The 24,446-nt window shown below is 43.7% G+C and overlaps 1 protein-coding gene across 2 annotated transcripts in view; it reads left to right on the top strand.

Annotated features, from left to right (window-relative positions):
• Positions 1 to 24,446, top strand: part of UBXN6 (UBX domain protein 6) — a 237,888-nt gene that overhangs the window by 21,197 nt on the left and 192,245 nt on the right. Inside the window, exon 2 of one of the 2 annotated variants that reach the window (XM_083179278.1) lies at positions 4,910 to 5,066. The exons of the other annotated variant lie outside the window; for it this stretch is intronic. The gene's annotated coding sequence lies outside the window, so the exon portion shown is untranslated. The remainder of the gene's footprint in view (positions 1 to 4,909; positions 5,067 to 24,446) is intronic. 2 annotated transcript variants of the gene reach the window in all.

The raw sequence follows: 24,446 nt of genomic DNA, 5'->3' as shown, positions 1-24,446 counted from the left end.
CGGTGAAATATTCACAATCATGAACATTTATGCACCCAACTCCCCAAACATGCCCTTTTACAAAAAAATATCCAACTTATTATTATCAAAAGATACCCACAACCTTATAGTAGGCGGGGACTATAATCTCCTATATGACTCATCATTAGACAGGGCTCCACCGCTCCCACAACGAACATCCAGAAAACGAGATGGCCTAACCATACTAATGTCTTCACATAACTTAATAGACCCATGGAGAACATTACACCATAATGATAAAGAATATACATATTTTTCCCACGTCCACCAACTATTTACAAGAATAGACCATATCTTAATACAAGACTCCCTCCAACAGAGAATCACAGAGGCAAATATTGAAAATATATTGATCTCAGACCATGCCCCTATCCACTTAAATGTACAGTTCCAATCCCCTATAAACTCCAACCTCACCTGGAAATTCCCGTCCTACCTATATAAACAGGAAGCTTTTCGTAAATACCTTGAAACAAAATGGAGAGAATACTCAGAAACAAACGATTGTCACAAATCAAACCCGGTCCTCTTTTGGTCTGCCTCCAAGGCGGTTATGAGGGGACACATCATTGCATATATATCCCGTAGAAGGAAGGAAAGGAGAAATAAAATCCACAATCTCTCCACAAATCTAAACCAAGCATACCGCAACTACATAGACAGACCAACAGAGAACAACAAAACAGAATATACACGTCACAAGGACCTTATGGAATCATTCCTAAACCACGAAGCCCAATTAAAAGTAGATTATAGTAAACAAAAATATTTTCAATGGGGGGGCAAATCCGGAAAACTGCTGGCATATATGGTCCGCCAGCAGCAAAGAAAGAGATATGTCACACGCTTAAAACATCAATCAGGCTACATCACCACCCACACAGATATAGCCAAACAATTTCACACATTCTTTTCAAACCTATATTCCCCACCACAGCCCCCCTTGACTTCGGCAAGTTCTCTCTATGAGGAAGCTGGACTCCCTAAGCTCACAACTAACAAGAAAAAATATTAGAAGTTGACCAATCAGCAGAAGAAATAAGTTCAGCAATAAAAATTTCAAAACTAAACAAATCTCCAGGACCTGATGGGTTCAGCGGAGAATACTACAAAATTTTAGAACAAGAAATCTTACCAAACCTACTGGAGCTGTTCCGGCTTCTTCAGGGGGAGAACCCAAATTACCCGGAGTTCAATGAGGCACATACCATTTTACTTCCTAAACCCAATAAAGATGCAGAAAAAGTAGACTCATACCGCCCTATAACCCTGCTCAACCAAGACTTTAAGCTATTGGCAAAAATAATGGCCACACGCCTCCAGTCCTTAATGCCATCATTACTTACACACCACCAATTAGGATTCACTCAAGGGAGACACTCCGTCCAGGGAGTAAGATCTGCGATAACAGCCATAGCCTCTGCAACAGCAAACAATCAAAAACATAACATATTACTAAGCCTTGACGCAGAGAAGGCATTTGATAAAATTACCTGGGAACATCTGTATGGAATACTTGAACATAGACAATTCGGCACACGATTTGTTAACACAATACGGCTATTTTATAATAACCCATCCACAAAGCTAATGGTAAACGATTTAATAGGAGAACCAGTTAAACTGCACAGAGGAACCCGTCAAGGGTGCCCCCTATCCCCCCTTTTGTTCAATTTATCCCTAGACCCCTTATTACGACTGTTAGATAACATGACTTCTTTCCAAGGAATAAGCATTGGGAACAGATCACTCAAAATCCTAGCATTTGCTGATGATCTCTTGCTATTCTTTGGAAATCCCGAGACCAGTTTACAGACAGTACTTTCAAAAATAGAACAATTCGGCGCTATATCAGGATTCAGTATAAACGTCCAAAAATCAACAGCCCTATCCCTATCAAATCAAACATGCCCTCCTTGGGCAAGCTCACTCAACCTAACATGGGCAAACACCAGCATCCCCTATCTGGGGATCCAGCTTCCCAAAAATTTGACATTACTATATAGACTTAATATATCTGCAATAATAGAGAAAGTTGTCACTGAACTACGCCATTGGCAAGACCTACAATTATCTTTTTAAGGACGAGCCCAACTCATAAAAATGATTTCGTTCCCAAAGCTGCTTTACCCCCTCCAACTGCTTCCGGTCATATTGACCAGCAAAGATGAAACCCAACTTAATTGTGCTTTCCGCAGGTTTATATGGACAGGCAAAAAACCCAAAATGAGCCTAAAAATACTCCAAAAAAGCAAAAAAAAAGGGAGGCATAAATTTTCCACACTTGGCACTATATAACCAAGCGGCAATTTGCAGATATATTAAGGACTGGGTAAATTTCACCAATAGCTATGCAAACTCCACATTAGAACAACAGTTAATCCCAAATGTACACCTCATAGCCCTACTGCATATGGATAAAAAAGATATACCCCCTCTAATACAGGACAATCCGATTTTGATGTCCACTAGAGCGATATGGTTTAAAATACGTAAATCTTGGAACTTAAACCCAAAAAAAATCATCCTTTCTACCATTAGTGGGTAACCCATCATTCCAAGAAGGGAATTCCAACTTTCCATTTCGAACATGGTCAAACCTAGGTTTATCATCTATAAGACAACTCATCAATAACGACACACACAAACCCCTAACGATTTCCCAAATCACGAACAAATTTACATACACTACAACACACACATTAGCATATATATCAAGCACAACACTACATCCAGGCAGTCCTCAGAGACTTAACAAACAAAGATCTTTCCAATCCTCTAGATGCGTGCTTCCTATTACCTACCCAGACACCTAAATTGATATCCCTCTTCTATTCTGCCATTCGCACACCTATATTCTCACGTAACTTTGCCACGGGCATCCATAAGTGGATTGAAACTTTCCCACACCTAACCTACACGGATATATTAGATTCACTAAAGCAATCATTGCATAACATGCCAAACACATTGTACAAAGAAATGACATATAAAATATACTACCGAAGCTACATTTCACCATCAAGGGCATCTCAGATTGGAATCATTTCCTCTTCTTCCTGTAGCAAATGCACCCAACCCCACGCGAACCTACTACACTGCTTCTGGGAATGCCCCAAAATACAAGCTTTCTGGGAACAAGTCAAAGACTTTATTAACCAGACTATGAAAATAAAATTTACCATTTCACCAGAATGGGCGATCCTAGGGACAACAAAATCTTCCCTACATAACAACCAAGAGGAGAAAAAATTCCTCTCCATAGTGGCAGGCGTGGCTAGAAAATCTATTTTGCAACAATGGATATCCCCTCTCCCACCCTCGATGAAAATCTTTGAGGACAAACTCTTCTTCTTTTTTAAAATGACATGGCTGGGAACTCACATACAAAGCCACAAATCTTACAAACAGTTTCTCAACACATGGGAAAACTACATAAAATCACTTCCCCCCAGACACAATACGTCAACTACGCATATGTCTACCATAACACCATATATTTAAAACTTGATGGGACACAATGCTTCAGAGGAAACATGATCCACTCCGAACCTGAAGAAATGAAGTGTTAATAAAATACGGATAAACTATGACAAGAATAGCTGAAACCCCGGAGAACCAGCGCAAACCCCATCCCCCCTCCCCCCTTTTCTTTCCTCTCCTCCCTCCCATTTCTTCTCTTCTCTCTCCCTCCTCAAAATTCCCACTATCATTTCAACATCTAGTCCTTATACTAGATCTAGTATCCTTTTCCCTTTTCTGTCTCTAATGTATAATGCATAACTCTGTTTCTTTACTATGATTGACGCAGCATGACGCAGCATGACGCAGCATATCTAAATGCGAGATACCCGGCTGGGTATAAATAGAGTATATCTTAATACAACAACTCAGCTCACATACTAAAGCAAAACGAGGGATTAAAGAATAGAAAGGATGCGTCAAGATTAAAATTGTTTGAGAAATGTTTATTTGTTAACTTTGAAAACTTTCGGGCCAAAATCAACAGTGAAACAGACACCACACTTAACTCAAGATCAAGGACATGGACTCAGCCAAAGGCACATGCAAAAATGATCTGATCTTCTGAAGCCTACATGTAAAACTCTCAGAATAATACCATGCATAATGTAATGTCAAACAAACAATGTAATTACACCTATTGTGTTTCCAAAACCCTGCACTGTAAAACTTGGTTTTTGCCTAATAAAAATTTATGGTTATAAAAAAAAAAAGAAATTGCATATTGTAGGCTTATAAGATCAGGAATCTAGATCCACCAAAAGGGCTCAGGGCTAATTCAACCAGAGCCATGGCAACTTCTTGGGTCGAAAAGGAGGCAGCGTCACTAGATGAACTGTGCAAAGCGGCTTGCTGGGCATCAGCACACACATTCACGAGGCATTATAGGGTAGATGTGCTTTCTTCCAGTGATGCAAAATTCAGTGCTGTCCTATAAAAAAAAAAAATCCTTTAGGTGCAGAAGTTTAGCAGAAAAAAAGGTGGTGAAATATAACCTTGTATCCTTTATTTTCTATGATTTGCCCACCCAGTGACATAACTGCTAGGGTATAACACATATGTTGGCTGCCATGGGGAGGTAGAGGAAAGTACGGATTCTGACCTGTTAATATGCTTTCCTGTACTCCACCATGGCAGCATTTATTCCCATCCCGTATTGGTTGTAATTGCATTTATATGTGTGTATTATTTGTTGGAACTTTAAAATTGAAAGGCACAGAACCTAGAGGGGGCAGTCCTAATATAGGGGCAGAGTAGAGGAAAGCATATTAACCGGTAAGAATCTGTACTTTCTCTTTGTGCATACTGCAAAATGATTATGAATCAGATTTTGACTACACATTATTATCCAATATTTTTTTTTCAGGCTATACAATTAGAATTGCCCATAAAAAGACATTTTCTCACAAAAACAAACTGCAAAAAAGGGTCTGCTTTTGGGGATTTGGTTTAATGCAGATGAAACAACATCCCAGAAAAGCCCTGGCTTGCGCCAGTTTATTGGATAGCCCCTGGTGAGACAGGTAAGGCCCTCATACACTAGTCCGACTTGTCCTAATGACAATTCCGACCCAATTCCCATTGATCTCCCCGGGAGAGCTCACTTATGATTTGGCACTTGATCTGCTATTTTTACATGGATTTATCGCATTTAATACTATTCATATGAATGATTGGCTAATAGAGCTCTCTCAGCAAATCAGTGGCCGCCTATTCTATATATAATTTTTTTTTTTTTTTTTAAGGTTTCCTGCTCACTGCCCGCCAGGGATGCAGATTGGGTAGAGTAACTTTCCTGCCCGGCACTTACCCGCTCTGCAGATACAGATGGAACCACGCTTAATCAACTCTCTGGTGCACCAGAGCGTTCCGTCTTGACACACCGTTCATTGAGAATGGGACACGCACGCGTGTGAGATGCTTGCGCGTCCCCGTCTGAATAGTTGTATAAACCCGGCTCCGACTGTAGGTGTGTGCCACACTTACGAACCGCATCAGATACGATACAAGTGCGGCTACACTTATGACTTAGCTTATGTGCAGCCCATCAGACCTATTACTATGCTTAGATCGTATTGGATGTCCTACACATGTGATTAGGGCCAATTTCCTCACCAGATCCGCCAGAATCCGGTGAAATCGGCCCAAATTGCATAGTGTATGGGAGGGGGGGGGGATTATTTCCAACAGATCTGGTCTTATTTTGTAAAAATTACTGTGCAGTACATTATTTCATATCTTCATAATCTTCGTATCCTGCACTTTTTTTTGTGTCCTCTTAACATGCATGTTCATAGCAGCAAACACTATTTAATAAGATAAGCCTATTTAGTGAGATACAGTAAGTGTGCTGATCTTGTTGGAGATAAGTCTGCTTTGCTAGTTGGATTATATGATCTTATGGTAGCAGATTCAGGGTGAAACAATTTGGGCAAATGCCCGCTTAGCAGATTTGGGGCATCTGTGGCTAAACACTGCTCTAATTATGCTAAATACTGTACACATTGGAGCTGTTATGTAGCATATGTCACTTCTGAGGAGGCAGCAGCAGCACCTCAGTAATGATATGGCAGATCATGAAAAGATGTGCAAGATGGCATTGTCCTTGGGCCCTTACACCCAGCCTTATGTTGTATAAACAGGACATGCACACTTTAACAAAATAATAATTTCAGTGACAGGGTCTGCCACACGACTGTGGCTGAAATGATTGGTTTGTTTGTGCCCCTACAAAAAAAGGAAGCAATTAATATATTAATCCTCAGGGTATTAATTCAACCCTGCTGGTATCCACCACATCACAGGTTCCTGTGTACTTTCTGGAGACAATTATTGGTAAAGGTCTTCCTGGTGGAATTTGTAATTCATTTTGATGAACATCATCTTCTCCACATTTTGCGGGAGTAATGGTCCCTATACTTTAGGTTAACTTCCCCTGAACTCCCCCGGGAGAGCTTGATAAGAGTTGGGACTTGTGCTATTTTTTTACATGTGATAAATCGGATGTGATTTATCGGGATGCGGTCATTTGGTCGAATGCATTATGGTCGAATGTCATTACATCGAATCCATTAGGTCGAATTGCTAAAAGGTCGACATGATTCTAGGTCGACATGGGAAAAGGTCGAAATGATTCTAGGTCGAAAGGTCATTAGGTCGACAGGTCATTAGGTCGACAAGGTCATTAGTTCGACATTGTCTAGGTCGACATTCACAAAGTTGACATGGGGTTTTTCACTGTTTTTTGAGCCGACATGTGCTGACAGGCGGTATTTCATGCCCTACCATCCACTAGGGCGTGGTGGGAGAATAAAATAGTGTGCCGAGCGTAGCGAGGCACCGTGCCCGACGCATCGCGAGCGCAGCGAGCGATGCGAGGGGATGCAGTGCACTTTAAACTGTGTCCATGTCGACTGTGTTGACATTCAGATAAAAAAACAGTGAAAAACCCCATGTCGACTTTGTGAATGTCGACCTAGACAATGTCGAACTAATGACCTTGTCGACCTAATGACCTGTCGAACTAATGACCTTTCGACCTAGAATCATGTCGACCTTTTAGCAATTCGACCTAATGGATTCGATGTAATGACATTCGACCATAATGCATTCGACCAAACGATCCCAACCCGATTTATCACATGTAACCTAGGGAAGCTGAAGGATGGATAGTCGATCACTGCTACCCTGCTCTCTGATCCCTGCCCGCCGCACCAGGGCCCTGCTCCCCCAGACCTCGCTCCCTGCCGCATTGACGGCTGCACATAAGATTTATCGGTACTTATATGTTAGTTGGGCGCCCACTAAGCTATTTGCTTAGTTTTCTGCGTCCCCTACCGGGGCTCGCCATGCTGCGGGCTCGCTGTGCTCGCCACTCTATATAACATCAACTCCATGCCGACATGGATAGTGGGGGTATGAGCGTATTAACTATAGTGGGCGCCCAACTAACATAGACGTACCGATTTATCTTATGTGCAGACTGTCTGACCTCCGGATCTGATCTGATCCGATGCGCACGGGACCGTGCATCGGGTCGGATCAGGATGGCATGAAAATTGAGCGGAAAATCCTAACACGTAAAGATCTTTCTACTGCTGTGATGAGCTTTTCATACTGTATAAGCAAGGAAAGTGGTGTCATAGGTTATATTCTATAGAATATGGAAAATATTCATTGACTGGACTAAAGGAAAATGTGATGTTTTGAAGGCAGTTTTTGTGTGAAGGCTTCAACAAAGGTTTCGCAGTATCTACCCTTAAGGTGCACATAGCTTCTATAAGTATTCTATTAGATTGTAAATTGTCAGAGGACAAATTGATTGCTAGATGCTGTTAGGCCATTTGAAGACTCGGGGTAGATTTATCAAGCTCGGTGAAGTGATGAAGTGTCTGTTTTTCATCACCGGGCAAACAGCTCCTACCTGTCATTTTTCAAACTACACAGTTAGAGCTGATTGGCCGATGATAAAAACCAGACACTTTATCACTTCACCGAGCTTAATAAATCTGCCCCCAAGGCCTCAAATTAAATTGTTGGATCCATAAGGGTATTTAAATTTAGAGCCTTATTCTGGTCACTATCAGCAGCAAATTCCTTCTCAAATGGACAGAACCATGTGCACTGCAGGTGGAGCTAATTTAATTTGTGCAGAGAGAATTAGATTTGGGTAGGGTTTTACTTCAAAGTGAGATCTATATTGCAGTGTAAAAATAAAGCAGTTAGTATTTTCCCTGCACAGAAACAAAATAAGTCATCCAAATCTATTTCTCTCTGCACATGTTACATCTGCATCACCTGCACATGGTTTTGTCCATTTGAGAAGGAATTGCCTCTGAGAGTGAACCAGAATAAGGCCCTTAGTACATAACTCCCAGGGTGCAACAGGAATGTTATGTAACAGTCATGTTACCCCACTACAGTTCTTAGGTACAGAGGACCTTGGCATACGGGAAGGAGTGAAGAACAAAGGAAGAATTTCCAAAACTGTAAATAGGTTGGGCAGTGACCATGGTGGGGAGGGCTGTAGAGAGTCTATTGAGGGGGAGGCGGGAACGAGGAAATTAGTAAAGAATACGAATGAGTCTAGGGGAGGAATTAAACATAATGTTAGGGACATAACCAAAATTAAAATGCTTACTGCCTAATGCAAGAAGCTTAGTGGGTAGAATCGGGGAGCTAGAAACTGTGGTCAGTAGGGACGATTACGACATCGTTGGTATTACAGAAACAAGGTGTAATGACTCGCACGACTGGGCATTGAGCATGGAGGGCTATACACTCTACAGAAAAGACAGGAATAATAGAAGAAATGTAGGATGCAGAAGAAATGTGGGATACTCTAAAAAAGGTGCATGATTCTTTAACTATTAAATACATTCCTAAAGTAAATAAGGGTAAATTCAATAAAAAAAAGTGGTACTGCTTTCCTAGCACGGCGCCCGTCTCATTGATTGTATGCCTTAAGTTTAAGGTACTTAAAGCATACAATCAACGAGATGGACCCGATTTTTTAATCTCATGGATCTTATGCATCCATAAGATGCATGAGATAAAAAATCGTGAGCCCCCAATAACCATTGTTAACGACACCAGCACTATCAACGCCAACCCAAAGCGTAGCGAGCCCGCGAGGGGTGGCGGTACGCGTCCTCCGGCCTTTTCATACCCCCACTATCCACGTCGGCTTGGAGTTGATTTTATGTAGTGTGGCGAGGGGACGTGGACTACTTTAGATGTATTCCGCATCCCCTCGCGGGGCTCTCTGCGCTCGCCACGCTTCGGGCTCGCTGCGCTCGCCACACTATGTAAAATCAACTCCACGCCGACGTGGATAGTGGGGGTATGAAAGGGTCGGAGGACGCGTACCGCGGGCTCGCCACGCTTCTGGTTGGCGTCAATAGTGGGGTGGCGTTAACAATGGGGGGGCCATTTCACCCATGAGGGGGGGTTAGCAATTAAAATTGGGGTTTTGGGGCCTTTTTACATTGATTCCAATGTAAAAATCTCGTCGATTGCATCATCTCATGCATCTTATGCCGCACAAACACATAAGATGCATGAGATGCTTGAGATATCAGCCCCACACATACAATCTAGATCGTGGGCGCCGTGCTAGGAAAGCAGTACCAAAAAAGCCACCCTGGTTGGACAAAAAAGTTTGGTCCGCTATCAACAATAAAACAAGAGCATTTAAATTCTATAAAAATAACTTAAATGAGGAGGGGCTCGCCAAATACAAAGAATCAAACAAAACTTGTAAAGGGGTAATTAAAGCAGCTAAAAAATTATATGAGGAGCGCATAGCCACTGAAAGCAAAACCAACCCCAAGATATTTTTTAAGTACATAAATAGTAAAGGTATAATTAAGGAAAACATAGGCCCATTAACTGATATCAGTGGAAAAAGTGTCACAGAGGATAAGGGAAAAGCAAAAATGTTAAATGAGTTCTTCTCATCAGTATTTACTAAGGAAGAGCAGACTGTGGAATGAACATCTACCACAAATGGGACAAATAAGCCAGATCTCATTGTTTATTTCACGCCCAAGGAAATAACACTGAGACTCAGCAAAATCAAAACAAATAAATCACCGGGGCCAGATGGGATTCATCCGAGGGTACTAAAGGCATTAAGGGAGGAATTAGCTTCCCCTCTACATTATATATTTAGCAATTCACTATCATCAGGTAAAGTACCAAAAGATTGGAGATTAGCAGAGGTAGTTCCAATATTCAAAAAAGGAAAAAAGGAGGATCCCGTTAATTACAGACCTGTTGGGTACCCATCCATAGTGGGTAAACTATTTGAAGGATTTCTAAGGGATGGTATCCAGGATTATTTGGACCAGCACCATCTGCTCCGTACTAACCAGCATGGGTTTGTGAAAAATCGTTCATTCCAAACTAACTTACTAGGGTTCTACGAGGAGGTTAGCAAAAACCTAGATAATGGAAACGCTGTAGATGTGATTTTCCTAGATTTTGCTAAAGCCTTTGATACTGTCCCACACAAGAGATTGATAAATAAAATGGAGGACCTGGGATTGGGTGAAAATATCTGCAGATGGGTAGGGAATTGGCTGTGTACTAGAGAACAGAGAGTGGTTGTGTACAGTGCCGTATCAGATACAATACCAGTACTAAGTGGAGTGCCTCAGGGTTCAGTTTTGGGGCCCATTTGGCGTGGGTTACTCAGCAATGTATCCATCTTTGCGGACGATACTAAACTAAGCAAAGTTATTAAATCATCAGAAGATGTCACCACGCTCCAAAAAAATCTTGTAAATCTAGAGGAGTGGGCTAATAAGTGGAAGATGAGGTTCAATTTGGATAAATGTAAGGTTATGCACCTTGGGAGACACAATGTGTGCTAGTTATAACCTTAGCGGAGAATTGGGTAATTCAATACTCGAAAAGGATCTAGGTGTCCAAATAGACCGCAAACTGGGGTGTAGTGCCCAATGTAATGTAGCAGCAAAAAAGGCCAACAGAATTTTGGCATGCATTAAAAGGGGCATGGAATCTAGAGACTCAAGGGTAATTATGCCATTGTATAAAGCTTTGGTGAGACCTCACCTCGAGTACGGAGTGCAGTTCTGGGCACCGCACTATAGCGGGGACATCATAGAATTGGAGAAAATCCAAAGACGAGCAACAAAGCTTATTAGGTGAATGGAGAGATTAAGCAATTTGGGACTATTTACATTAGATAAGAGACGTTTAAGGGGGGACATGCTCAACATGTACAAATATATCAGGGGCCAATATAAGGAACTGTCAAACACCCTTTTTTCTACTAGAAAGTAATCTAGGACGCGAGGGCATAAGTATAGATTAGAAGAAAAAAGATTTTGTTCAGCTAGAAGAAAAAAATTCTTTGCGGTTAGAGCAGTCAAACTCTGGAACTCTCTTCCCGGCCGACACAATGAATGCGTTCAAAATAAGGTTGGACAAACACTTACTGGTTAAAAACATCCATGGGTACAAATAAGAATTATAATATGTCTCTAAAATATCAGTACATAATGTACAGCATTGGATAATCTATTATAGCAACCTAGGTTGAACTAGATGGACGCAAGTCTTTTTTCAGCCTTACCTACTATGTAAAAAGATTTTGTTCAGCTAGAATGAGGTATGTTACCTCCATTTGAACTATTGAATAGAATAAAATTAAGATTTCTGACGTGGAACTGTGGCCTTCCTTAATACAATATCTTCACGGATTTACATGCTTTGTGGGCTCAGGAGCCACATTTGAAGCTTTTTCCGGATAAAATTGTTCTACAAACAAATCCATCCTTTCCTCTACCTCCCCATGGCAGCTCTCTCATGGGTTAAGTCCCGAAGGGTAGTATACTGGAAGGAAACAAAAACAAACACTGGCCCCTATATAAGCCCCGTCTCCATAGGCTTCAGTGTCTTTTTTTCCTTCCAGGGTAGTGGATGGGCTTACCCTGAGCTGCAGCCCTCTCCACTGTCCAGAGCAGTTGGGGTTGAGGCAATGTGCATTAGAAACGGGTCTCCGCTGTCGAGGGCAGTAAGGGGTACCTGAGGTCTGCTGTATGGGCTCCGGAGGATCGCTATTTCAGCATCGGCGGCAGGAGAACCAGGAGCAAGTGCTGCACGTGGGATGCAGGGCACCCTCCGGGCGGAAGATCTGCTACTATGTGCAGCCGGCGTCTGACGTCACGGGAGGGGCCGGGGGGCACGGCGCAGTGACATGTGGCCGCATCAGGAAGCGCGAAGAAGCCGGCTTAAAAGCCGGGTAATGAAAGAAGCTGTCAGCAGGAGACGCGGCAAGGCGTATAGACACCGGGACTCGTGGCAGACAGGCACATAAATAAGAAATACAGCAGACCTGGTAAGACTCCGTAGACAGCATTGTGCTGGAGGAGTGTTCATTTTTTGCTGATACTGGTATATGATTGTTTAAGCCTCAAGTGGGTAAATTTATAGCAAAAATGGATGAAGAGAAGAGGCAGCAGAGTAAATCAGGGTAAGCCAGGAATATTAAAAAAAGTATAAGCAAAGAAGAGGATAACTGAATATATATATTCAGTTATATAAATATATATGTATATATATACTTGTGTGTGCTATTTTAGATCTGAATCCAGTAAAGGGAAAGCAGAAGCTAAAGCCAAACATAAGAAACATCATCCAGCAAAATGCAGCCTGTGTGATAAAGATTTACCAGAAAAATGCACAGGATCAACTTGTGATGCATGTAAAGTTTCCCAGAGGATGTCCATTCCACAGATGTTGGAATTAGTAACCATGCTTAAAACTGCCTTGGTAGATATGTTTATTACTAAGGATGACTTAGAGAAAATATCAGCAAAAAGAAGCAGGGCAGAGTGTTCCGGGGGGTCCCAGGACTCGGGTGAAGGACCAGCCTTTAGAGAAGATGATGTAGAAGAGGGAGAAATTACGCAGGATAAACCTGAAGCGGATTTTAATCCAGTATTACTTGGGAACTTGTTGGCCCTCATACACAAATCTCTAAAAATAGAGGAAACGCAGGAGGAGGGAAAGCTGCAAGACGTGCTTTTCCATGATAAAAAAGAAAAAAGGATAAACATTTCCTTTTATCAAAGGCTTTAAAGGAAGTGGTAGAGGAAGAGTGGAGTCATCCGAATAAGAAGGTGGCGGTTCCGCTCAGAGTATCACAAATGTATCCTTTTGAAAGTGAGCAAGTGAAATATTGGGATGAAGCCCCAAGTGTTTATGCCGCCATCGCAAGGATTTCTAAAAAAAACTACACTTCCATTAGAGGATGCCAACATCTTTAAAGATGCTATGGAGAGGAAGATTGAGGTGAATCTCAGGAAGCGGCACGTTACGGCGGGAGCAGCTATTAAAACTTCTTCGGCCATGGCGAAGGTCCAGGGTGTTGAGGGTGTTGAGGTCTTTGGTCCAGGATCTGGAGTCTGATACTCTGGATGGTATTAAGAGAACGGAGTTGATCAAAGTAATACAGAATATCCAAATTGCTGTAGAATTTCTATGTGATGCTTCAATGGATGCAGTAAAGTTGGCGGCTAGGTCGAGCGCAACCACTGCGGTAGCAAGAAGAGCGCTGTGGCTCAAGCCGTGGGCAGCTGATACCCAGTCAAAACAAAAGTTGTTGTCTTTACCTTTTCAAGGGCAGTACCTATTTGGCATGAAATTAGATGACCTTATCACTGAGGAAAGTCAGTCTGGCTGCCTCAGGATAAAGGTAAAAAAAACTATGTTCAATAGGACTTTCAAATATCAGTCACCTGAGTTCAAGGAAGCAAGAACATATAGGCCAGGAAGAAACTTCAGAAGATCCTGGGCAGGGAATCTGAGGTTTTTTTTTTTCCTGGCCAAAGGGGCAGAGAGGGGAGATATCCCTCAAGATCATTTAATAAATGACGCCATGAGGATGGTTGGGGGCAGGCTGCTGCAATGCAGGCACGTCTGGTCCCAATCTGTCGAAGACAGATGGGTATTGGAGATAGAGTCCGGTTGCAAAATAGAATTTGCAAAGTACCCAGACCATTGGAGAACAGAATCTCCTATTCCCAAAGATCAGGTGGAGAAATCTGCGTTACTCATCAGTCTTCAGAAGATGATCGACAAGAAAGTGGTAGTGAGAGTGCCGGAAGAACAACAGCATCTAGGCTGGCACTCCAGATTCTTTATAGTAAAGAAACCATCTGGGAGCTTCAGGACCAGCTATGATCTGAGGAAATTGAATACTTACATTATAGTGAAAAAATTTAAGATGGAGTCCTTAAGGTCTTTCCTGCCGGATATCAAGAAAGGGACGTTCCTAACAACAATAGATTTGCAGGACGGATATTTGCACGTGCCAATATGCACAGGACATTACAGGTTCCTCAGATTTCGCATAGGAGACCTTACTTATCAGTTTGTCGCCCTGCCATTTGGCCTGGCCACCTCGCCAAGAACATTCACAAAGGTGTTGATAGTACTCATTGCCAATCTAAGGCAGCAAGGTATCTCCATATGGCCTTACCTGGACAATATACTTATCATGGCAAAATCAAGGTCGGAGGCAGAAAGATGCACTCTACAAGTCAAGCAATACTTGGAGAGGCATGGCTGGCTGATCAATTTGGAAAAGAGCCAACTACAGCCATCTCAATCAGTGAAATATCTGGGAGTGTGGATAGACACAACCTCCATGTCAATAAAGTTAACAAGAGAAAGGAGAGAGAGATTGGTGAGAGAAGTACTGAAGATTCAAGACAAAAGAATAGTACTCTCAGGGGAATGTATGAAGTTTCTTGGGTTGATATCCGCAGCACTGGATACCGTTCCTTGGTGGCGGTTTCACATGCGAGCAGCGCAAAACTGTTTTCTGATGCAGTGGGACGGCGATGGAAAAAACAAAAGCCCGCCCATATGTCTGTCGGAGAAAGCACGTCAAGATCTAGTATGGTGGTCTCTCAGAGAAAGACTGGAACAGGGAAGAGTGTTTGTGATGGTGATGATACAGGTGGTGGTAACGACCGACGCCAGCCAGACAAGCTGGGGGGCTGTTTGTGGAGACCGCTTCACCCAGGGAGTTTGGTCCAAAGAAACAACTCAAAAACACTCTCTCATGTCCGAGGGATGAGAGCGGTTTTGATGGCCTGCAGACATCTACAGAGTTCACTGGTGGGAAAGGACGTTTATTATAAGGTCCGACAATCAGAACGTAGTAGCCTATATAAACAGGCAAGGAGGAACAAGAAGCCGGGAACTCATGTCAGAAGTGACAAAGGTGATAAATTGGGCGAAGGACCAAGTGTCCAGCCTCACAGCAGTATTTGTTGCAGGAAAAGAGAATGTGCAGGCAGACAGCCTCAGCAGGCACAGTATATTGCCAGGAGAGTGGGAGATGTCGCCGGACATATTCAAGCAGTTAGTGAAAATGTGGGGGTTACCCCAGGTGGACTTGATGGCCACGGGGAAGAACACAAAACTGCGGAGGTTCTTCTCGAGGCATTGGGATCCTGAGGCAGAGCATCAGGATGCACTAACGGCAGCTTGGAACGCAGACCTAGTGTATGTGTTTCCGCCCTTCCCGATTATAGCAAGATTGTTGGCAAAGATCCAGCAGGAGGAAGCAACTGTAATTGCGATTCTGCCTTACTGGCCAAGAAGGGCCTGGTTTCCGAAATTTCCGAATCAAGTCGATCTGATCGGACAGAACAAGCTATGGAAAGCTCAGACGCCCAGCTGGAAGTTGACGGCGTGGCTGCTGAGACGAAAATGTTAGAAAGAAAAGGTTTTTCTACTAAGGTAGTTCGTACTCTTTTGAAGGCTAGGAAGAGCTCTACATCTGTCTTATCATAGAATTTGGAGGAGGTTTGTGAGTTTCTGTAAATCAAAGAATAAGAGAAGGAATGATTTGCCCACAGTGTTGGAATTTCTGCAGTCAGGACTGGATAAGAACTTATCAGTCAGCTCTATTAAGGTACAGATATCGGCCTTATCAGCTATGTTAAGGTGCGTACACACGTACAGATTTTCTGTCTGATCTATCTGGTGGGAACAAAAACCTGGAAATGTATGCGAGCAACTGACAATCAAAAAATTGTTCCTTAACACTTGAAAACAGACAGTGATCAGTCAGACAAATTCTTTAATCGTTCTGATATAACAAATTTATCAAAACATATATATTTTTTCTGTTTTCCTGCATTTGGGTGGAAATTTTTGATTGTCATATGCTCCCATATATTTCCAGGTTTTTGTTCCCACCAGATAGATCAGACAGAAAATCTGTACGTGTGTATGCACCTTAAGAGTGGAAGCTACAAAAAATTGGGTATATTGTGCTCTACCTGATCTATGTGCATGGTGCTGCTTATCCTAAGGTTTGTCCAGAACCCTTTACGTATAGTTTTTATTGGGTGGATGGATAGCGCACTCTGTGGTTGTTTGTAGTGAGAATCAGTTGGGGAAGAGGGTGGGGGAGATGGAAGATGGGATGGGGGGAAAGGGTTGTGGTGTGGGGAGTAGGAGAGGTGTTGGATGGGTCACTAGAGTTTCTAAATAACAGTCAGGATGGTTAAATGATAAAATAAGGAATTTTTATTGGAAATAACAAACTTTAGTGGGTGCTCTACTGGAGCTGGTGTCGACACAGTCTAATTATGGGTGTCGATGAATGTCGGAGGGCACCCTGCTGTCCCTAATAGGAGCCCTTGCGGGGATTGGGATGCCAACAGGTTCCCTTATACCATATGTCCTAACAGGACCTATGTCTCCTATGTGGGATACAGTGGGGTGTATAAGTCTCTATGAGTGTGATGGTTGACAGCGTGTATTGCTGGTCAGGAGTCCCTTGGGGATCAGGGTGCCAACGGGTACCTTTATACCACAAGTCCAGCGGACTTATGTCTCCTGGAGTCTTATGTAAGCTGTTCAACAACGATGTAAAACACAAAAGTCCTGAATGGGAGAATTGAAAGCAAGTAGCAGCGTCCCACACCTTGCTTCTTACCCCGTTCGCTGTAGATACGTTTAGCCGTCCTGGGCTCTCTTGGAGTCCAGATGGGTCCCGTGGGTGTTTGGACCGGTGTGGCGTCTGGTGCAGCTTCTCTGCTCACAGCGTGTGTGCCGAGTTGCCGGTCTGCCGGACAAGGCGTGTCCCGGCGCACCGCTTGTGACGTCAGCACGGAGGAGAATGGAGGAGTGTGGAGTATGTAGGCAAAGCCTTGTGGGTGCTGTAGTTTTCTTGTCCAACGCCTTTCGGCTATGGAAAGCCTTTGTCAAGGATACTGTCTGGAGATGTGGATGGGTTTAAATAGGGTGTGGGGGTGGGTCTAATCTTTACACTTAGTGGGAGTGTCTCCCGTCCTGCGTGCGTCTGGCTGTTAGCGGTTGTCATGGTGATTTCATTGCAGGCAGGATTGTGATCAGTAGCAGTTGTGCAATTTTGGGGGTATTGAGGATTATGATATTGTGATGCTATACTATATGGATCATGTGAAAGTCGTTAAGTTGGTTCAATTAAGTTATGCTGGCAGGTTGTGTCACTCTACGTAGTCGTGACTAAGGATTTAAGTCCTGTTGGAGTATAGTTAGTGATTAGTGGGTCCTATCCGGGCATGAATACGAGTGGAAGCTAGCAGAGGATAAATACGTACAGAGGTTCGTGCAAGCAGCAAAACGCATAAAACCGTCTTTCCATAGTCCATTGGCACCTTGGGACCTCAATTTAGTGTTGAATGCACTAGTAGAGACGCCATTTGAGCCTCTGCAGGAAATATCATTGAAATGGTTGACAATTAAAGTGGTCTTTCTAGTGGCCATCACCTCGGCCAGGAGAGTGTCTGAAATTCAAGCCCTGTGGGCAGGTCAGCCCTTTCTGAACTTTTAGTAGTGTTGAGAACCAACCCGCAATTTCTTCCAAAAGTAGTTTCAAGTTTCCATATCAACCAAGAAATCATTCTTCCTTCTTTTTGTGCTAATCCAGTCAACGCCGAAGAGGAAAGATTACATAAATTGGATATAGTGAGAGCACTTAAAATTTATCTGGATAGAACAAAAAATCATAGGAAGACTGAAAGATTATTCGTCTTGACTGAAGGGAAGATCAAGGGACAAGGGGCTAGTAAAGCCACTATTTCTAGGTGGATTAAGACTTGTATCCTGGAAGCATACAAGATCATAGGTCAACAACCGCCTGTGGGTCTAAAAGCCCATTCAACAAGGGCAATGTCAGCATCATGGGTGGAGAAGGAGGCAGCTTCAGTACAAGAACTTTGTAAAGCAGCTTGCTGGTCTTCCGTTCACACATTTACCAAACATTATAGAGTGTACCTAGCAGCATCAGTAGATGCGAGATTTGGTAGGAAAGTGTTAAGTGCAGTGATTTTAAAAAAAAAAATAAAAAAAAAATATATATAATATAATTATATATATATATATATATATATATATATATATATATATATATATATCAGAATAAATGCGTCACTCCTGGGGCTTCACCGAAAAGAATTTAATGGCGTTAGTCAACGGCGTTTCGGGACACTTCCCGTCATCAGGACATCAGGATATATACAGAACTGTACGCCAGCAACCTCAGGTTTGGTATTAAAAAATACTTTTTAGATTGGCATAAAGTGCATAGTGACAAATTTTCAAAAAGAGGAGGCTGTGCAATAAAAGTAAAAATACTTAGCAGAATATATGGCAGAATATAATCCGGTCCTCCTCCATTAGGGTCATTCGCACGACAAGCCTGTTTTTGTGCTAAGAGGCACCTTAGTCATGGAGCCAATATATTCCTAAAAAAAAGGAATATATTGGCTCCATAAACATAAGGTGAAGTAACCTTTTATTTTTCTTATTATTTCCCACCCACTGTGTAGACTGCTCGGGTGTTACCCATGAGTGAGCTGCCATGGGGAGGTAGAGGAAAGTACAGATTCCTACCTGTTAATATGCTTTCCTCTACTCCACCATGGCAGCATTATCCCTCCCTACTGTGCTAACGTGTTGTATGAATAGTATATGAATGCTTTATAATCAAGACACTGAAGCCTATGGAGGCGGGGCTTATATACAGTATATCATGGGTGACATTCTATAGGATGAGATTTTTTCACACTTTCAAAATCGCCCATTATCGCACTTTTTTAATATCGCATTTTTGCCGCGAATTCGCATATTTAATGAGGTGCGAATTCCGGAATGAAAAGTGCGAATTTTAGGCATGAAAATTGTGCGAATTTAAGGAAATGTGCGATTTTTTTTTTTTTTGTTCATCCAAAAAAAAAATTGGCGTGGGGTCCCCCCTCCTGAGCATAACCAGCCCCGGGCTCATTGAGCTGGGGCTGGTTCCAAAAATACGGGGGACAAAAAGCATAGGGGACCCCCGTATTTCTGAAACCAGCCCCGGACTCTTGGACCGGTCCTGGTTCCAAAAATACGGGGGACAAAAAATCTGGGGGTCCCCCCGTATTTTGAAACCAGCACCGGGCTCCAACAGCCCTCGGTGTCATGCCACAGCCGGGGGACACTTTTTATATAAGGTCCCCGGCCGAAACATGAGCACCGTGGCTGGTCAGCCTTGGACGGGGTACCTGGAGGAGTGGGGACCCCCCCCCCCCATAAAGGGGTCCCCCCCCCCAGGCTTCACCCGTCCAGGGCTGAAGCCCGGGGCTGTCACCGGCGTCCGTGGCCAGTGGACGCCGGCTTGATAGTGTTAAATCTTACATACATAACATTGCTTGATACAGAAGAACTACAAGTGCCAGCAGACCTCCCGCGCATGCTGGGACTTGTAGAACCACAAGTCCCAGCATGCGGGGCATTAATGGGCCCGCTGGGACTTGTAGTCCACCTGTAAAAATGTTAAAAAAAAACACACACACAGAGAAGTAAAACTTTATTACACACACACCTCACTTTTACACCCACATACTCACCGATCCAGGATCCAGCGCTGGTCTCCCTTCTGCTGCAGAGCCGGCTACCCCCGCACGGACAGCGGTGACAACCGGCTCTCTCCGATGCCGCTAACAGCCTCTGTAGCGCTGTCCCAGCGCTACAGAGGCTGAGAGCGTGATTGGCTGATGCGTCTCCATGGAGACGCATAAGCCGGAGACGCTCTCAGCCTCTGTAGCGCTGGGACCGCGCTACATAGGCTGTTAGCGGCATCGGAGAGAGACGGTTGTCACCGCTGTCAGTGCGGGGGTAGCCGGCTCTGCAGCAGAAGGGAGACCAGCGCTGGATCGGTGAGTATGTGGGTGTAAAAGTGAGGTGTGTGTGTGTAATAAAGTTTTACTTCTCTGTGTGTGTGTTTTTTTTTAACATTCTTTTTACAGGTGGACTACAAGTCCCAGCGGGCCCATTAATGCCCTGCATGCTGGGACTTGTGATTCTCCAAGTCCCAGCATGCGGGGGAGGTCTGCTGGCACTTGTAGTTCTTCTGTATCAAGCAATGTTATGTATGGAAGATTTAACACTATCAGGCCGGCGTCCACTGGCCACGGACGCCGGTGACAGCCCCGGGCTTCAGCCCTGGACGGGTGAAGCCTGGGGGGGGGGACCCCTTTATGGGGAGGTCCCCACTCCTCCAGGTACCCCGTCCAAGGCTGACCAGCCACGGTGCTCATGTTTCGGCCGGGGGACCTTATATAAAAAGTGTCCCCCGGCTGTGGCATGAGGCCGAGGGCTGTTGGAGCCCGGTGCTGGTTTCAAAATACGGGGGACCCCCAGATTTTTTGTCCCCCGTATTTTTGGAACCAGGACCGGTCCAAGAGTCCAGGGCTGGTTTCAGAAATACGGGGGACCCCTATGCTTTTTGTCCCCCGTATTTTTGGAACCAGCCCCAGCTCAATGAGCCCGGGGCTGGTTATGCTAGGAGGGGGGACCCCACGCAATTTTTTTTGTCAAAAAACACTTTTCCACATTTTTTAACACAGGGCCATGCACAGATCTCTATGATCTGTGCAGGGTTCTGGCCAAATCGCATATCAGAACCTGGTCTGATTTTTTTTGAGATTTTTAGACACCTTTTTCAAATTCGCATCTCATTAAATATTCAAATTGTATACTTTTCAATGTGAAAACATCTGGATGCGAGTTCTGGCGAAAACTAAAAATCGCACTTCTAAAAAGTGATTTTGCGGCAAAACCGCACTTTTTGCCGATTTTCTTATCTCATTAAATATGCGAATTAGGGAAAAAGTGCGAAAACGGCCGTTTTTGCGATAAAATTCGCCAAAGTCAGATTATCTCATCCCATAGAATGTCACCCTACATGTCTGCAAGAGACCCACCTGAGCAAAGAACGCCTGGGTTCCTTAAAACGTCCATGGATAGGTCATAGTTTCCATGCCCCTTTCTCTACCTCCTCCAGGGGGGTCGCACTTCTGGTTAGTAAATCTGTGGTTTTTGAGGTGGGCTCTGTGAAGATTGATACGGGGGGAAGATATATCTTTTTGGAATGTGCAATTGAGCATGTACGATTCTGCATACTTACAGTGTATATCCCGCCCCCTTTCTCCTATGACGTGGTGAGAAAGGCGGTGGAATTTGCAGCTGCATTTCCCGAAAACATAGTAATATGTATGGGAGATTTTAACAAGGTACTCCAGCCTCGCCTTGATAGATGGAATAGGTCAGAGAGTGAAATCCTTAGAGAAGGAAATAAGTTTTCTGAGTTTATAAGTGAGATAGGGTGGAAGGATCCATGGCGCTTAAGAAATCCAGAGCTCCAGCAGTTTTCCTGTTATTCCTCTTCTTATAAAGTTTTTTCAAGGATAGATTTGATCCTAGTGTCTGAGACGGCCCTTAATAAAATCATCCAGATCGACTATAGGGCATGAGGGATCTCGGATCACTCTCCGGTTACCATGGAGATTGATTTAGAGATCCAGACAGGGTTTAGATACTGGAAACTGCAGGCCTATTGGTTGTCGCAAATTGGGGAGCAGGAGACAATGGAGGGAAGGATAGATGAATTCTTTGTAGATAACGAGGGGTCCTCCCCTAATATCTTTGTGTGGGATGCCTTTAAGGCCTATCTGAGGGGGGTGTTTATCAAAAGGATAGCTTTTTTGAAACTCTCAAATCGCAAGAGGGCGAGCGAACTTGAAGTCAAAATGATTAATCTTGAAAATGTATTTCTGGACGATAAATCTGATATAGCATGGGCAGCGTGGCAGGCTGCCCAGAAAGAGTGGGTGGAGTATTTGCAGGAGGTAACCTGCCGGAGGCTGGTCACGGGGTCGAATAGATGGTATGCAGACTCTGATAGAAATGGGATATTCCTGTCACATATTATGAAACAGGAAAAACCCGTCTAATAACATATCTATGATTAAGTTGGAATCAGATGAAGAGGTGATAAACACTCCCGAGATAACAGAGTTGTTCTCCAAGTATTTCGAGGAAGTATATAGATCCAAATTGGTTTGTAGTAATGAAGATATATGTGGGTATCTGGAAGGGGTGGAACTTCCATATTTGGATCCCATCTCAAAGGATATGCTGGAGGCGCCTATATTAGTAGAGGAAGTGATAGCGGCCATTAATTTGTTTCCAGGGGGTAAAGCCCCTGGCCTCGATGGACTCCCTGGGGAAGTATATTTGGAAACTAGGCCCGCAGTTGCTGAGGGTTTTTCAATGTATGGAAGTAGAGGAGTGTATCCCTCAGTCTATGACAGAGGCCTCAATAATTATGATTCCCAAGGGTGAAAAATACCCGTCTAAAATTGACTCATACAGGCCCATTTCGTTAATCACGGCAGATGCAAAGATTTACGCAAAAATTCTTGCTACTAGACTACAGAAGGTAATTGACCAGGTGGTCCATTCGGACCAAACGGGTTTTAGGGTGGGGAAGTCCACTATGATAAATCTTAGAAGGGCTTATACCTATCTTCAGAACGCGGAAATGAGGGGGTCGGCAGTGCTCGCATCATTTGATGCGAGCAAGGCATTCGACTCGGTTGAGTGGCCTTTTTTATGGAGGGTATTACAGGCCTTTGGGTTTGGGGAGAGGTTTATTAAAAGGGTCGCACTGTTATATCAAAATCCCATAGCTAGAGTGACCATTAATGGGTTTACATCTCCATCGTTCCCTCTCTCCAGAGGAACGCGTCAGGGTTGTCCCCTATCCCCCCTGCTGTTTGCGGTGGTGGTGGAGCCCCTGGCTTGTGTATTGAGATCAGCCCTGGGGGGAGGGGGTGAGGGAGGATGTCCTGGCCAGAATCTGGTCTCCTTGTATGCGGATGACCTCTTGGTGGGGCTGGCGTCTCCCGGGGCCTTACCTGTTGTAATGAGACTTATACAGGAATTTGGGGGGTTTTCCGGCCTTACAATGAACTGTGATAAATCTAACTATATTCAGTTGGGGAGTGTAGGTGCGACTGGCCAGTCACCAATAGTTCAGTTGAAGAGGGTGGAAAAATTTTGTTATCTTGGTATTAGCTTCACTAGGAACTCAGTGGACTTCATTGCTGAGAATATAACCCCGTTCATAAATGTATTAAACTCTAAATGTCGTAGCTGGTCTAGACTTCAGATATCACAGATTGGAAGGGTCAATCTGGTGAAGATGGCTATTCTGGCCAAATTCCTGTACATAGTACAACATTCCCCGGTTTTCATTGGCGATGGGTATTTTAGGAAGATAAAGAGTATTGTCTCCTCGTTTATATGGAGGGATAAAGTACCCAGAGTCAGGATGGATACTATGTGCCGGGATAGAGAAAAAGGGGGATTGGCCCTTCCAGATTTTAAAGTTTATTATATGGCTGCCCAGATGGTACAAATCTGCGCATGGGTTAGGCCATGTGAGGACTCAGAAGAGTTACGGAGCTTGGTGGAGTGTGTGGATCCAGACTATTCTCCACTTCAGAGACTGTTTGTGAAGGGGCTTCGGCGGGATTTTCCCCCCATTATCAGCCAAGCCATAAAAGTATGGAAATGGGCATGTAAATTAAAAAAAGTGGCGGGTTTGGATCCGGACACCCCTATTTTCTCCCTGCCAGGTATGAGGGAACTTAAAGATCAACAAGGGGGGAGAATATGGAACGCCTATGGAATTAGCACACTGGGTCAATGGTGCCAAGAAGGGGTGCTGAAATCATTTTCCCAGCTACAAGTTGAGTTTGGGCTTCCGAAGGAAGTTTTTTTAGATATCTGCAAGTTAGGAGTGCGATGACTCAGGGCGGTAAGGTTGTGCAATGGAATGTGGAAGAGGCTCCTTATAAAATCTTTATTAAACAACTTGCTAAGAGTAAATGTCTATCTAAAATGTACCATTATCTGCACTCCATTGTACAAACTGAGGAACTGGGGGATTTACGGTTAAAATGGACAGAGAATATTCCCCAGGTTGATGAAAGTAGGTGGAGGGCGGCTCTGGCAGGTCCACGGCAGGCGACCAATTCAAT

The sequence above is a fragment of the Crinia signifera genome, chromosome 1 (genome assembly GCF_055691185.1).
Source record: "Crinia signifera chromosome 1, ASM5569118v1, whole genome shotgun sequence".
NCBI lineage: Eukaryota > Metazoa > Chordata > Amphibia > Anura > Myobatrachidae > Crinia > Crinia signifera.
Note: the sequence above shows the minus strand (reverse complement) of the source record. Positions and strands in the feature narration are given on the sequence as shown.